Raw genomic sequence first — 17,153 nt, 5'->3', positions numbered from 1 at the left:
TAAAAATAGGTCAACACCCCGACATCTAATAGTAAAACTTACGAGTCTCAGAGATAAAGAGAAAATCCTGAAAGCAGCTCGGGAGAAGAGATCTGTAACCTACAATGGTAGAAACATTAGATTGGCAACAGACCTATCCACAGAGACCTAGCAGGCCAGAAAGGACTGGCAGGATATATTCAGAGCACTAAATGAGAAAAATATGCAGCCAAGAATACTATATCCAGCTAGGCTGTCATTGAAAATTGAAGGAGAGATAAAAAGCTTCCAGGACAAACAAAAACTAAAGGAATTTGCAAACACGAAACCAGCCCTACAAGAAATATTGAAAGGTGTCCTCTAAGCAAAGAGAGAGCCTAATAGCAACATAGACCAGAAAGGAACACAGACAATATACAGTAACAGTCACCTTACAGGCAATACAATGGCACTAAATTCATATCTTTCAGTAGTTACCCTGAATGTAAATGGGCTAAATGCCCCAATCAAAAGACACAGGGTATCAGATTGGATTTAAAAACAAGACCCATCGATATGCTGTCTGCAAGAGACTCATTTTAGACCCAAAGACACCCCCAGATTGAAAGCGAGGGGATGGAAAACCATTTACCATGCTAATGGACACCAAAAGAAAGCTGGGGTGGCAATTCTTATATCAGACAAATTAGATTTTAAACCAAAGACTGTAATAAGAGATGAGGAAGGACACTATATCCTACTTAAAGGGTCTATCCAACAAGAAGATCTAACAATTGTAAATATCTATGCCCCTAACATGGGAGCAGCCAATTATATAAGGCAATTAATAACAAAAGCAAAGAAACACATCAACAATACAATAATAGTGGGGGACTTTAACACCCCCCTCACTGAAATGGACAGATCGTCTAAGCAAAATATCAACAAGGAAATAAAGGCTTTAAATGACACACTGGACCAAATGGACTTCACAGACATATTCAGAACATTCCATCCCAAAGCAACGGAATACACATTCTTCTAGTGCCCATGGAACATTCTCCAGAATCAATCACATCCTAGGTCATAAATCAGGTCTCAACTGGTACCAAAAGATTGGGATCATTCCCTGCCTATTTTCAGACCACAATGCTTTGAAACTAGAACTCGGTCACAAGAGGAAAGTCGGAAAGAACTCAAATACATGGAGGCTAAAGAGCATCCTACTAAAGAACGAATGGGTCAACCAGGAAATTAAAGAAGAATTTAAAAAATTCATGGAAACAAATGAAAATGAAAACACAACTGTTCAAAATCTTTGGGATGCAGCAAAGGCAGTCCTAAGAGGAAAGTATATAGCAATACAAGCCTTTTTCAAGAAACAAGAAAGGTCTCAAGTACACAACCTAACCCTACACCTAAAGGAGCTGGAGAAAGAACAGCAAATAAAGCCTAAACCCAGCAGGAGAAGAGAAATAATAAAGATCAGAGCAGAAATCAATGAAATAGAAAGCAAAAGAACAGTAGAACAGATCAACGAAACTAGGAGCTGGTTCTTTGAAAGAATTAACAAGATTGATAAACCCCTGGCCAGACTTATCAAAAAGAAAAGAGAAAGGACCCAAATCAACAAAATCATGAATGAAAGAGGAGAGATCACAACCAACACCAAAGAAATACAAACAATTATAAGAACATATTATGAGCAACTCTATGCCAGCAAATTAGATAACCTGGAAGAAATGGATGCATTCCTAGAGGTGTATCAACTACCAAAACTGAACCAGGAAGAAAGAGAAAACCTGAACAGACCTATAACCACTAAGGAAATTGAAGCAGTCATCAAAAATCTCCCAACAAACAAAAGCCCAGGGCCAGATGGCTTCCCAGGGGAATTCTACCAAACATTTAAAGAAGAATTAATACCTATTCTTCTGAAACTGTTCCAAAAAATAGAAATGGAAAGAAAACTTCCAAACTCATTTTATGAGACCACCATTACCTTGATCCCAAAACCAGACAAAGACCCCATCAAGAAGGAGAATTACAGACCAATATCCCTGATGAACATGGATGCAAAAATTCTCACCAAAATACTAGCCAATAGGATCCAACAGTACATTAAAAGGATTATTCACCACGACCAAGTGGGATTTATCCCTGGGCTGCAAGGTTGGTTCAACATCCACAAATCAATCAACGTGATACAATACATTAACAAAAGAAAGAACAAGAACCATATCATCCTCTCAATGCATGCAGAAAAAGCATTTGACAAAGTACAGCATCCTTTCTTGATCAAAACTCTTCAGAGTATAGGCATAGAGGGTACATACCTCAATATCATAAAAGCCATCTATGAAAAACCTACAGCAAATATCATTCTCAATGGGGAAAAACTGAGAGCTTTCCCCCTAAGGTCAGGAACGCGGCAGGGATGTCCACTATCACCACTGCTATTCAACATAGTATTAGAAGTCCTGGCCACAGCAATCAGACAACAAAAAGAAATCAAAGGCATCCAAATCAGTGAAGAAGAAGTCAAACTCTCACTCTTTGCAGATGATATGATACTTTATGTGGAAAACCCCAAAGACTCCACCCCAAAACTGCTAAAACTCATACAGGAATTCAGTAAAGTGGCAGGATATAAAATCAATGCACAGAAGTCAGTGGCATTCCTATACACCAACAACAAGTCAGAAGAAAGAGAAATTAAGGAGTCGATCCCATTTACAATTGCACCCAAAACCATAAGATACCTAGGAATAAATCTAACCAAGGAGGCAAAGGATCTGTACTCAGAAAACTATAAAATACTCATGAAAGAAATTGAGGAAGACACAAAGAAATGGAAAAACGTTCCATGCTCATGGATTGGAAGAACAAATATTGTGAAGATGTCAATGCTACCTAGAGCAATCTACACATTCAATGCAATCCCCATCAAAATACCATCCACTTTTTTCAAAGAAATGGAACAAATAATCCTAAAATTTGTATGGAACCAGAAAAGACCCCAAATAGCCAGAGGAATGTTGAAAAAGAAAAGCAAAGCTGGCGGCATCACAATTCCGGACTTCCAGCTCTATTACAAAGCTGTCATCATCAAGACAGTATGGTACTGGCACAAAAACAGACACATAGATCAATGGAACAGAATAGAGAGCCCAGAAATGGACCCTCAACTCTATGGTCAACTAATCTTTGACAAAGCAGGAAAGAATGTCCAATGGAAAAAAGACAGTCTCTTCAACAAATGGTGTTGGGAAAACTGGATAGCCACATGCAGAAGAATGAAATTGGACCATTTCCTTACACCACACACAAAAATAGACTCCAAATGGTTGAAAGACCTAAATGTGAGACAGGAGTCCATCAAAATCCTAAAGGAGAACACAGGCAGCAACCTCTTCGACCTCAGCTGCAGCAACTTCTTCCTAGAAACATTGCCAAAGGCAAGGGAAGCAAGGGCAAAAATGAACTATTGGGACTTCATCAAGATAAAAAGCTTTTGCACAGCAAAAGAAACAGTCAACAAAACCAAAAGACAACCGACAGAATGGGAGAAGATATTTGCAAAGGACATACCAGATAAAGGGCTAGTATCCAAAATCTATAAAGAACTTATCAAACTCAACGCCCAAAGAACAAAGAATCCAATCAAGAAATGGGCAGAAGACATGAACAGACATTTGTCCAAAGAAGACATCCAAATGGCCAACAGACACATGAAAAAGTGCTCAACATCACTTGGCATCAGGGAAATCCAAATCAAAACCTCAATGAGATACCACCTCACACCAGTCAGAATGGCTAAAATTAACAAGTCAGGAAATGACAGATGTTGGCGGGGATGCGGAGAAAGGGGAACCCTCCTACACTGTTGGTGGGAATGCAAGCTGGTGCAGCCACTCTGGAAAACAGTATGGAGGTTCCTCAAAAAGTTGAAAATAGAGCTACCATACGATCCAGCAATTGCACTACTAGGTATTTACCCCAAAGATACAAAAGTAGGGATCCAAAGGGGTACATGCACCCCGATGTTTATAGCAGCAATGTCCACAATAGCCAAACTGTGGAAAGAGCCAAGATGTCCATCGACAGATGAATGGATAAAGAAAATGTGGTATATATATACAATGGAATATTATGCAGCCATCAAAAGGAATGAAATCTTGCCATTTGCAACAACGTGGATGGAACTGTAGGGTATTATGCTGAGCGAAATAAGTCAATCAGAGAAAGACATGTATCATATGACCTCACTGATATGAGGAATTCTTAATCTCAGGAAACAAACTGAGGGTTGCTGGAGTGGGGGGTGGGGTGGGAGGGATGGGCTGACTGGGTGATAGACACTGGGGAGGGTATGTGCTCTGGTAAGCTCTGTGAATTGTGCAAGACTGTTGAATCTCAGATCTGTACCTCTGAAACAAATAATGCAATATATGTTAAGAAAAAAAAAAAAAGAAGATAGCAGGAGGGGAAGAATGAAGGGGGGAAATCGGAGCGGTAGACAAACCATGAGAGACGATGGACTCTGAAAAACAAACTGAGGGTTCTGGGGGGGGGGGGGGGGATGGGTTAGCCTGGTGATGGGTATTAAAGAGGGCACGTTCTGCATGGAGCAATGGGTGTTATGCACAAACAATAAATCATGGAACACTACATCTAAAACTAATGATGTAATGTATGGGGATTAACATAACAATAAAAAATTAAAAAAAAAAAAGAACCAGAAAAAAAAAAAGGCTCAGCAGGTTGCAGAAAATATGTATACGATGCATCCTTTTGTTTATGAGGGAAAAATAAGAATGCAAAATATATTTGTATTTGCTTTAATATTCATAAGTAAACTCTAGGTGAATACACACAGAAACGAAAAGCTGAGACCAGCAGTGAGTTGAGGGAGGGTGAAAAGAGGGTGATAGGGAAGGGAAGGAAGGAGACTTTTGTTGCCTAAAAGGGCATAGATCTATTTTGAACCATGTGAGGGTCTTCCTATTTAAAACAACTAAGAAGAGAATAATGTAAAAACACCCTCCCAGCAGGCCCAGCAGAATGAGGATGAGGCTGGTTTTCACGGGACTCCTCCTCGTCCTGTGTTGGGCATGGACTTAAGCATTGGCCAGCTCTGTGAACAGCAGGGAAAATGAAAGGGACCGAGAGCACATAGTTTCTGCATGGCAGCACAGGGTTTTTTCTACTGGTGCCATCATGTCTGAGGCCTCTGAGCCCCTGCCCAGCTGAAATCCTTCCCCGCCCGGTGCCTCTCCTTCCCCAGAGCCTGGATCCCACCCCTCCCTGCCTGCCTTGTTGCCAGGAGGCTCATGCCCAGCCATCCTCATCAGTTACCAGAATCCTCAAGCAGCTGGCTTTAATTTTTGCTGTGGGAGGGTAGAAGCGGGAGGGCAGGGTCGATGAAGTAAATTTCTATTAAGGGAAGAGTAAAGTGCAGGAGGTCAAAGAGTCTGGGACAGATGCCTGGCTGGCTGCCAAGTCAAGCTTAGAAACTACTCCCCAAAGATACCAGAGAAATCTGCCCAAATGGGAATGCTGCTGGCTTCAAGTCATGTAATCACGGGTAATTTTTTTTTTTTTTCTGGTCTTTAGGCTTTGATGTGCTTTCCAATTTAATTTTTATTTTAAAATTTTTAAGATTTTATTTATTTATTTGAGAGAGAGAGCATGAGAAGGGGGAGGGACAGAGGGAGAAGCAGGCTTCCCATTGAGCAGGGAGCCTGATGCAGGGCTCAATCCTGGGACCCTTGGATCATGACCTGAGCCGAAGGCAGATGCTTAACCGACTGAGCCGCCCAGGCGCCCCTCCAGTTTTATTTTTAAATGAGCATAGATTACTCTTAGAAAACAAAAAATATTGCACACAATGTGAAAGATGTATATATTAAAAACCAAACCACCATTCTTACATAGTTCAGAAACTTTGAAAGATAAAGAAAGGCAGCTCAAATGGGCAGCATAAGAATTTCACAGCTGTAGGGGCACCGGGCTGACTCAGTCAGTAGAGCATGTGACTCTTAACCTTGGGGTCGCGAGTTCAAGCCCCATGTTGGGCATAGAACCTTACCTTAAAAAATAAATAAATAATAAAATAAAATACAATTTCAAAAAAAAGAATTTTACAGTTGGAAACAGTAAAAATAAGACTACTATATTTTTTAAAAATTTTTCCTATAATGCTGAACATGTTACCTGACTGAATGTCAGTGTGACCTGCCTCGCCAGGCTGGGCAGAGTGGAACTGTCCATGGTTCCAGGGCAGGAAAGGGCAATCATTTAAGAGATGGCTGCCTCAGTCCTAGGTCTCCAGGCCACAGACAGTGCCTCCTCTGTCTTACCCTCACTGGGTTTGAAACTCAGTATCTCGCTCTTCGAACTCAAATGATGATGATGGTCCTATTCATCTCAGAACCTTAACAAATACATTTTGAAAGTTGGCCAATTTTTCTATCTGCTCCTTATTAATCGTGGGAAACAAGCTAATATTCAAATTACTTGAGTAGGTTTGGGCATAGTTGAGGTTAACAAAGTTTCGTACCATTTAAAAAACAGTTCTATTTAAAGGAAAGTCAGTAGAATTACATGGAACATCGAGCCCCTCAATACTTGAAAAAAAAAAAATAGAGTGGACCTTGATGTTTGCAAGGGATCTATCCTAAACCCTCCCTGAATCCCAAAAGTGAGAACTGCGCTATCACATAAAACTTCCCCCTTTATTAGTCTTTTGATTATAAATGATAGGCACTCAAATGACAGAAAAGATAGTGTGTTGGAGGACAGAATTCAAGGAATGGCTAGACAACAAAATCTTAAAAGACAGGGGTGCAGTAGGCGACCACAAGAACAGGACCCAGGGACACATACACCAGCAAGACTCTGTCCATCTCCCATTTATCCTTCTCCACACAAGCCATGTTCATTGGCTGCTCCATATAGTAGGAAATACGGCCACTGAAAGGTTGGCAAGTATCACCACTGGCAAGGAGTTGCTCAAATGTTTTTCTGGTTTTAAGTTCAAATATCATGAGAAGAGTCTTTGACTGACCAGCAACGGTCAGGTGTCCACCCTGGACCAATGAGAGATAAAAGCATGGCAGTTCCTTCTAGAATCACGTGGTTGAAGTGAAGAACACCTGATCTCAATACTCAGAAGGTGCTAGACAGACCAAAATAAACAAACAAACCAACAAAAACAGAGGGCTATTACACTCCAGTATAAAAGTTTATTCTAAAACTCAAAAACGTAAATGACATTTCAACCTTTATGGAGTCCTTTTTTATTTTTTATGCAGCAAAGCTGCAGTGGGATAAAGAGGCTGGGCCTTTGCCTGGGCGCTCTCAGAAGCTAAGATCCTCCCTCCCATATACCAGCCTCATAGCACACACAATTCAAGATCATTCCACCTTAGCTCAATCCAAACTGCTATGTGTCATGGACTTCTGACTGCTCACAGATGGTAAATTATAAATAACAAGGGTCTAGAATGCCTCAGAGAAAAGCATTTTTAATGGCAGGTGCTTCCCTGAAATGAATAGATTATATGAAAAGGCAGAATGGCTCTCAATGACCCCGTATTCTGACTCATCTTCACACCACCTGCTCCTTCCCACCCACTCAATCACCAACTAACTCCTATTGTTTCTACGTCAATAGCAGCCCTCCCTTTAGTCCCTTCCCCTTGTTCTTCCACTGTCCTGGTTCAGGACATTATAACCAGGTTAAATCATTCTATAAATAGCAGAAAGAGAAATACGATGCCTGGAGTCTTGTTTGCCAAATACCTCTTGAGGAATAAATGATTTTTAGTCCCAAAGTTTAAGATTAATGAAGCCAAGACTAGGAAAATGACAAGAGCATGGGTGTTGGAATGAAATTGCTCTGGTCTGAACCCAGCCCTGTCACTTACTCTCTGCTTGACCACTGCCAGTTATTCAATCCCTCTGAGGCTGATTTTCTTATAAAATTGGCATAATAATATTTGTCTTGTAGACTTATTGTAAAAATTAAAACAGGTGACAGATTTCAAATTGCCCAGAATATTAAGGGAATATTTCATATTTGCTTCTGACATTAGAAGACTCATGCTGAACTTACAGAGGTCAATAAGCAAATGCAAGGGAATGCAGATGGCCAGAGACTAAATCTGCTCCCCTCCTCCCGTCTTGCTGTGGCTCACAAACAAAGAACTGCCATTTTTTCCTCTAAGCCTGAAAGATCTGACTAAATAGTAACTCTTGGTTTTCCCTGTTAAGCACTGCTTTGATGCAGAATAGTTATGTGAACTGTTTCTTGGGACTGGGTATAGCTAGACTCTGTATTTAAGGAGACAGAAAAGTTTGAGAAAACTAATTCCCTGAAGGTTTTAGTAAAATTTGAGTAATTTAAGTCATTTTCACAGCATATTGTGGACTTAATGATAGGGTGGGGGTGGAGGGTGTGGCATGTGCCAGTAAGTTTAAATGTTTGAAGGATGAGGACTAACTTGGGGTATGAGACAGAAGATAGGGCTTCGGATCAAACACCTGGAGTATTTCATCCTATATTATTATATGATAGAGATGGCAATGGGAATATGATGATAGAAGATGGAATTAGAGGGGCGCCTGGGTCGCTCAGTTGTTAAGCGTCTGCCTTCGGCTCAGGTCATGATCCCAGGGTCCTGGGATCGAGCCCCGCGTCGGGCTCCCTGCTCCGCGGGGAGCCTGCTTCTCCCTCTCCCACTCCCCCTGCTTGTGTTCCCTCTCTCGCTGTGTCTCTCTCTGTCAAATAAATAAATAAAAATCTTTAAAAATTAAAAAAAAAGAAGATGGAATTAGAGAAGATTTTGCAGTATTGAACATGGATTCAACAAGAAAAATCTTCCTGAAAAAAAAATTTTTTTTTGTTTTAATCAAATTCAACATAGAGGAAACGAATCTCTTGTGACCTACTAAGGATAATGAGGTCAACAAAATCTCCTGAGAATCTGTAAACCAGAGAAGTTTTTATTTCTTTTTCCTTATTCCTAAAAGATCATCACTAGGGAAACCAATTCTGGTGCTAAAAGTAATACTATGTTGCTTTCTCCCATGTTAGGTAACATTTATAAGACTTTACATCTCAGGAAAAACCTCTTCTGTTGTATTATAGAGATTTGCTACTATCTTCCTAGCAAGTATCAGCAAACAACCAACATAAGTAATCTGTGAAAAGAAAATGTGAAACACTCTAGAAAAAAAGTAAAGATCTACATAAATAGAAAAACAGCCCATTTTCATGGATTAGAAGATTTAATGTTGTTAAGACGATACTACTACCCAAAGCAACACATAAATTCAATGTAGTCTCTATCAAAATCCCAAGGATCTTTTATTTGAAATGGAAAAACCCATCCTAAAAACTCGTATAGAATTTCAAGGGACCCAGAATAGCCAAAATAACCTTGAAAAAGAAGAACAAAGTTAAAAGATTCATGCCACTTGATTTCAAAACTTATTATAAAACCACAGTAATCAAAACTGTAGTGCTGGAATAAGAATAGACATATAGACCAATGGAATAAAATTTAGAGCCTAGCAATAAACCCCCAGATGTATGGTCAGTTGATGTTGATAAGGGTGCCAAGACCTCTCAAAAATGAAAGAACAATCTCTTCAAAAAATGATGCTGGGAAAACCAGATATCCACATGCAAAATAATGAAGTTGACCCTTACTTTATACCATTTATAAAAATTAAGTCAAAATGAGTGAGAGACCTAAATTTAAGAGCTAATACTATAAAACTCTTAGAAGAAAACATAGGGGCATATTTGTATGACCTTGGATTTGGCAGTGGTTTCTTAAATATGATATCAAGAGCATAGACAACACAAGAAAAAAATAGATAAACTGCACTTCACAAAAATTTAAAACTTCTGTGCATCAAAAGACACTATCAAGAGAGTGAAAAGACAACCCACAGAATAGGAGAGAATATTTGCAAATCATACATCCAATACAAGTTTAATATTCAGAATAAAGAACTCCTAAAATTCAACAGCACAAAAACAAACAACGCAGTCTTAAAATGGGCAAAGGGAGAGGTAGAAGTGAGGGGGATAAATAGGTGGGACACTGAGGATTTTGGGGCAGCGAAATTATTCTAGATGCTACTATGATGGTGGATATATGTCATTATACATTTATCAAAGCTCATGACCTCTGATGTAAACTATAAACTTTGGATGATTATGAAGCATTGGTATAGGTTCACTGATTGTAACACATGTACCTCTCTGACACTAAATTAGCTGATTCTAAAATCCAATGTAAAAAACTAAGAATAACAAAAAATAATTTTGAACAAAATGAAAACAACCTAGTCCCCCTCTCCCTATGAGATATCAAGATGTAAAAAATGTTACAGTATGTAGGCAGTGTTATATTAGCCCAGGAATAGACATCTAGATCAATCAACCAAAGAAGCCCCCAAACGAACCCAACTGTATGGAAACTTGGTTTCAGACAGATATAACAGATCAGTGGAGAAAGAACAGACTATACAATAAAGGTGCTGGACCAATTGATGAGTCTGTATGGAAGAAAAAGAAAAATGGATCCCTAACTGATACCAACCGCAGAATAAATTCTAGATGGATTACATGATTAATGTGAACATCAAAACTTGAAAACAATTTTAGAAAAAAATACACATATGATTTTGGAGTGGGAGAGAAAACATTTTTAAATAATACTTGAAAACACAATAAAGATTGTGAAATCATTGACTACCTTCAAATTAAACTTGTCTGTATACTGAAATACCCCATAAACAAAGCAAAAGACAAGCAAGAGACATGGAGATCCCTGAACAATGTATGACTGGTAAAAGATCAGTAACCACTCTGAGAAACAAACAGGGTTTTGGGGGGGGGATTGGTTAGCCTGATGATGGGTATTAAGGAGGGCACGTACTGCATGGAGCACTGGGTGTTATACGAAAACAATGGATCGTGGATCACCACATCAAAAACTAATGATGTATTGTACGGTGACTAACATAACATAATAAAATTAAAAAAAAAAAAAAAAAAAGATCAGTAACCAGAATATACAGTGAACTACTTCCACCAACAAGAAAAAGAATAACATGACAGACAAAAAAACCAAGAGTATGAACAAATAATTCAACAAAGAGGAGACACAAATGGCCAATAACCACATGAAAAAATGTTCAGCATCATTATAAGGTAAATACAAACCATTAATGAGAGATCATTTCACATGCATCAGATCCGGGAAAAAAAATTTAAAAATCAGACAAGAGTAAGCACAACTAAGTGCAGAAGCAAAAACTGTCACATACACCATCAACTGGTACAATCAGTATGGAGAGAAATTTGGCCAAATCAGTGTGCATTCACAATGACCCAGCATTGCAGCTCTAGACAAACATGCTAGAGAAACTCCCACCCATGTGGACAAGGACACAGCTATAAGAATGTGCCTCAGAGCGTCATGTTTAAGTGTATTTATCCACGCATTTATATGTAGAAAGTGACAGGACAAAAGCATGCACCGTAATGATAATTCGGAACAGTGGTGGCCTCTTGGAAGGGAGGGAGGGAGGAAAGAGAAACTGGAAAGAGGTACACAGGGGGTTTTCAGCTACATTCATATTTTTTATTTAAAAAAAAGCAACTGGAACAAAAAGGCAAAATGTGAAGATTTGACCAAACAGTTGTGAGTACATCATGTTCTTTACACTTCTCTAGATCCTTGAAATATTTCATCATAATAATTTCTGAAATTCTAGCGATAGTTATCTAACATGGCTTTGAGGACATGAACATTCCAGATAGTTGGGCAATTGCAGAGGAGGAGAGATATTTAGAGCTGGAGGAGCCAGGAAATGTAGATGATGCAACACCAAGAGATACAAACCGGAGGCATCAACTCTTTGTTTACCTCCTGGGAGGATGATCAGCATCAAGGGAATCCCCCTGGGAATCTCCCCCAGACCCCCTCCATGCGCCTCTCTCAAGGCTGCATCTCGACTTCTCTCTCCCGCTAATTGTGACCCCTTTTCTACACATGGAGGGGAGTCATTTATTCCTTCCCAGCATTTCCTGCAGAGATAATTAAGTATTTTAATACAAAATAAGGGAAACTCAAATGTCGTTTCCTTGCAGCTCCTACTGCAGAGCAAAAAGTGTTGGCAAGAATATGAAGAAGGAACCATAAGCAAAAAATGAATGATTCACCAAGTGAAGGCAGGAAGGTGTGGTGGTTAAGTGGGTTTGAATACCAACTCCTCTACTTATTTGCTGACTTAATTTATTACATCTCTTTTTTTTTTTTTTTTTTAAAGATTTTATTTATTTATTTGAGACAGAGAGAATGAGAGAGAGAGAGAGAGAGCACATGAGAGGGGGGAGGGTCAGAGGGAGAAGCAGGCTCCCCGCCGAGCAGGGAGCCCGATGCGGGACTCGATCCAGGGACTCCAGGATCATGACCTGAGCCGAAGGCAGTCGCTTAACCAACTGAGCCACCCAGGCGCCCAATTTATTACATCTCTGATGCTCAGTTTCCAAACCAGCAAATAACAACAATAATTCCTACCTCACATGGTTAATGAGAAAATAAGGTTATATATAAAAACCACTTACACAGTGGCTGGCACATGACATATTAATAGTAATAATAGAAATTCTTATTATCAATAACCACGGGTTGGACTACATTGTATTTAATCTTTGCATTTGCTAGAATGTTAACTCCACAGTAACAGGAGAGTCTGTTTTGTCTCTTTTGTTCACTGATGTGACCCAAGCACCTAGAACTCTGGCCCATACTAAATAATAAATGTTTGTTGAATGAATGAATGTGAATCTCAGTATTTGGCACATATTAGGCACTTAATAGTTACTATTTATTGAGAGCTTACTATGTACCTGGCATTATACATTTTGTATCTCCTTTAATCCCAACAACAATGTATTATACTATCCGTTTTATACATGAGGAAGCTGAGGCCCAGAGAAATTAACTTGCTTCCCCAAGCTCACAGAGGTAAAGGGAAGAGCCAGGATTTGAATCCAGACTGTCAATTTTCAGATATTTGTTGAATTCATTAATAAGTAATGGCTCAGAATTAACTTGTCAATTTAGTGCATGTTCAGAGTAGTTAGGGTAAGAATGACAAGTTACTCTGGGTGGCCAGGTGAATTCTTATGAAATTTACAAGAAATTGGTTACTTTTCTTTTTTTTAAGATTTTATTTATTTATTTGTCAGAGAGAGAGACAGAGCACAAGCAGGGAGATCAGCAGGCAGAGGGAGAAGCAGGCTCCCCGCTGAACAAGGAGCCCAATGTGAGACTCGATCCCAGGACCCCGGGATCATGACCTGAGCCAAAGGCAGCCGCTTAACCGACTGAGCCACCCAGGCGTCCCTAAATTGGTTACTCTTAATTTAGTATTTATTATGTGTATCTATGTTCTAGTCCAGGAGTAGAGCCCAATAATATTTCCAATATCTCTGCTGGGGTAGTAATGAGGAAGTCCTCCACATTTTACAGAGAGAGTCATTGGACAAAAAGTTGAAAAAGAAATGTCCCAAGGTTATAAGGAGAATTAATAAGTAAACTAGAAATAAAACCCAAGCTACCTGCTCTCTTCTCACAAGACTCCAACTAACGTAGCTACTGATTTAGAATCCACTGCATCTAGGAAAGAACGGTATCAAGGCAAGAAAGTAAAATAAACCCTTTCCCATTCATAAGACCTCAAATATTTCCATATTTATTTATAACCAATTACTTCTCAAGAAAAAGGTCATATAAAATAACTTTATAGAAATTTATTGTAGAAAAGTTTAAAACACGGATAAAAATTAATTTCATTACATATAATCTTTGTTTATCCTCCTAGTCATTTTTGCATATTTTTCTTCTACAAAAATGGGATGAAACTGTACATACTTTATAGCTTACATTTTTCCAATTAATAAAGTGTAACTATCTTTATATGTCAGTAAATACATCATTTTTAACTAAGGAATCCCCTTGTATTTATATGTTAAGTCCCCATGGCTCAAAATTCAAGTTGTTTCTAATTCACCTCCATTATAAACAAGGCTGAGCTGAACATGTTAGAGCGAAATCTTTTTGCATGTGTTTAATTATTTTCATAGGATAGATTTCCAGAAGTAGACTTGCTAGGTCAAAGGGTTGCACTTGGAATTTTTTAATTTAAGCACGAACATCTGTTTTAAATATATCTTAACTGTCTTTCACTTCATTTTTAGTTTCTTTTTTAGTATCAAGAACTACAAATACATGCCAAGCCCCGATAGAGACTGGTTGATTGAACATCTCCTTATATATTCCATTTCTCTCTCTCCTTTTTGGAAGAAATAGTGTCTGCAAGTTTAAAAGAAGGAAGTAAAGATGAAAACAAAACAATAATGTTGACCCAGAGTAAGAAAGACTAGTTGATAGTACCGTCTCTTCTCAAATAGGAATAATAAAAGTGCATGGCCAATCAAGAAGGAAAGAAAGAAAGAAAGAAAGAAAGAAAGAAAGAAAGAAAGAAAGAAAGAAAAAAAGAAAGTAGCTGGCCCCACTAATCGCTAGGGAAATAAAATTCCATCATCAGAAGCATATGCAGGATGTTGTATTAGGCACAGAAAGATTTAGAAGAAATGAAATATGTAGGGCTAGTTCTAGCCCTTGAGAAGCAGGGCATCATAATGAAAATATATTGCACATTTTATTCTAAATTAATGCTTGAAGAACATTTATACACAATCTCTGAATGAACCATCAAGGATTTTCTTTTGGAATAGGTCCATTAACTAGAGTGTCATAATGCTTTGGTTAAGTGGGCCCATTTTTGGTTTCCTTAAAGTTTTTAAAAAGTTGTTAATAAATTAAATTTTTAAATTAAAAAAAATTTTACTTAACAATTCTCCCCCATATTTGTCTTCTCACCCATATCCAAGTTCCATTATAATTATTCTTAGTAAGTTACTCTCATCCAGTCTTTTCCACACCTCAACTTGGTTTTTAGAGAAGCAATTCTCTTTTCAAGCTCCTGTTTCATAATGGACATCAGTCAGTCAGCCTCAGAGAGGCAATGGAGAACAGAGTTCATACGAGTTAAACAGAAGTCTGTTACTTCCTTTACACAACATGAGTGTTCCTCAGATCAAATCCAGATGGCATCTACTTAGTAATTACCCTTCTGAGACAAAACAGTGAAGCCACTGAATCTGATGTGTAACTTCTAGTGCTTTGGGCAGTGCGTTAGAGAGCCAGTGACATACATATCAACCCTACCTGGGAGCAGGACTCCAGAAGACACGTGGGCCTCTACAGACCAGGGAGTGGTTTTTCATCCTGAGAAACTGTTGGAATCTATTGAGACGTACAAGACCAGTAAGTACATTTTAAAAAGTAGAACATCTGGGCGCCTGGGTGGCTCAGTTGGTTAAGCGACTGCCTTCAGCTCAGGTCATGATCCTGGAGTCCCGGGATCGAGTCCCGCATCGGGCTCCCTGCTCGGCAGGGAGTCTGCTTCTCCCTCTGATCCTCCCCCCTCTCATGCTCTCTGTCTCTCATTCTCTCTCTCTCTCAAATAAATAAATAAAATCTTTAAAAAAAATAAAAATAAAAATAAAAAATAAAAAATAAAAAGTAGAACATGTGAGGCTAGAGGCAATAAGAGTTCTTTGAATTAATATAAAAATCATACTACACTAGTCTGTTAATAGTGCTGATATCATGATATCATGGAAGGAGAAGCCACTCTAGACTGAGTTCAAGTCCAATTAGGTCTGTGGCTTGTACAAGTTACAGACCCTCTGAGTTCCCTCTTCCTCAACTACCAAATGAAGTGAAATAGTGCTAGATGATGACTAGGTTTCTCTTCAGTTCTAAAACTCTACTATTCTTTAAGGAGGATCAATAAGCATATTTTTTTTTAAAGGCAGTAGACAGGGGCACCTGGGTGGCTCAGTCTGTTAAGCCTTCAGCTCAGGTCATGATCTCAGGGTCCTGGGATAGAGCCCCACCTCAGGCTCTCTGCTCAGCGGGGAGTCTGCTTCTCCCTCTCACTCTCCCTCTGTGCTCGCACTTTCTCTCTCTCCCTCTCAATAAAATTTTTTTTAAAAAAAGGAGTAGACATTGTATTCTAGATTTTCCAGTAGTTTATTGAATCAATCCAGATTCTAAAATCTAGAAGAAAACTGGAAAATCCCCTAGCACAATAATAAATACCCCATTTAATCTCACAATTCAAACAAATATTTATTGAGTGTCTTACTCTGACGCTGGGGATATTTCACAAAACAAGGGAAATACCTGCCTTCGTGGACTTCATGGTCTGCTGAGGGATACGGATGATTTAACAATTACAATAGAGTATGATCATTGCTAAAACGGGAGAACTAGAATGTTCTAACAGGAAGAAATATGTACATCATACAGTATAGAAGGCTCTTCTCAGTACAGTTAAACCTAATGTGAGACCTGAAAGGATAAGTAGAGGTTCAGGAGGAGGGCGCTCAAGAGGGAAATGGTCCAGGTGGAGGGAGCAGTACGTGAAGGGGAGCGTAGCTAGAGACAGGTGGCTAATCTGGCATCTATGGCCGAACTGCCTGGAACAGGGATGAGGTGAAAAGTGGAGTAAGGGGCGCCTGGGTGGCTCAGTCGTTAAGCATCTGCCTTCAGCTCAGGTCATGATCCCAGGGTCCTGGGATTGAGCCCCGCATCGGGCTCCCTGCTCTGCAGGAAGCCTGCTTCTCCCTCTCCCACCCCCCCTGCTTGTGTTCCCTCTCTCACTGTGTCTCTCTCTGTCAAATAAATAAATAAAATCTTCAAAAAAAAAAAAAAGTGGAGTAAGTAGGATCCCTATCACCCAAGTGCTTACAGAACCTAAAAGGGAGTTTCGCCTTTAACTTCCTACCAATGCAGGGGGTCATCAAAGTTTGTATGGGCAAGTGATAGGATCAAATTAACATTTTCAAAAGATTACCCTGGGTGGCTCAGTCGGTTAAGGTCATGGTCCCAGGGTCCCGGGATGGAGCCCCGCATCAGGCTCCTTGCTCAGTGGGAAGTCTGCTTCTCCCTCTGCCTGCCATTCCCCCTGCCTGTGCTCTTTCTCTCTCTCTCTCTCTCTCTCTCTCTCTCTCAAATAAATAAATAAAAATC

At 39.3% G+C, this 17,153-nt stretch overlaps 1 protein-coding gene across 5 annotated transcripts in view; it reads right to left on the bottom strand.

Moving 5' to 3' along the window:
• Positions 1–17,153, bottom strand: part of EXTL3 (exostosin like glycosyltransferase 3) — a 154,831-nt gene that overhangs the window by 125,844 nt on the left and 11,834 nt on the right. The window contains exon 2 of one of the 5 annotated variants that reach the window (XM_032388980.1): positions 15,282–15,359. The exons of the other annotated variants lie outside the window; for them this stretch is intronic. The gene's annotated coding sequence lies outside the window, so the exon portion shown is untranslated. The remainder of the gene's footprint in view (positions 1–15,281; positions 15,360–17,153) is intronic. 5 annotated transcript variants of the gene reach the window in all.

Source organism: Phoca vitulina, unplaced genomic scaffold, assembly GCF_004348235.1.
Source record: "Phoca vitulina isolate PV1807 unplaced genomic scaffold, GSC_HSeal_1.0 scaffold53, whole genome shotgun sequence".
NCBI classification, from domain to species: Eukaryota; Metazoa; Chordata; class Mammalia; order Carnivora; family Phocidae; genus Phoca; species Phoca vitulina.
Note: the sequence above shows the minus strand (reverse complement) of the source record. Positions and strands in the feature narration are given on the sequence as shown.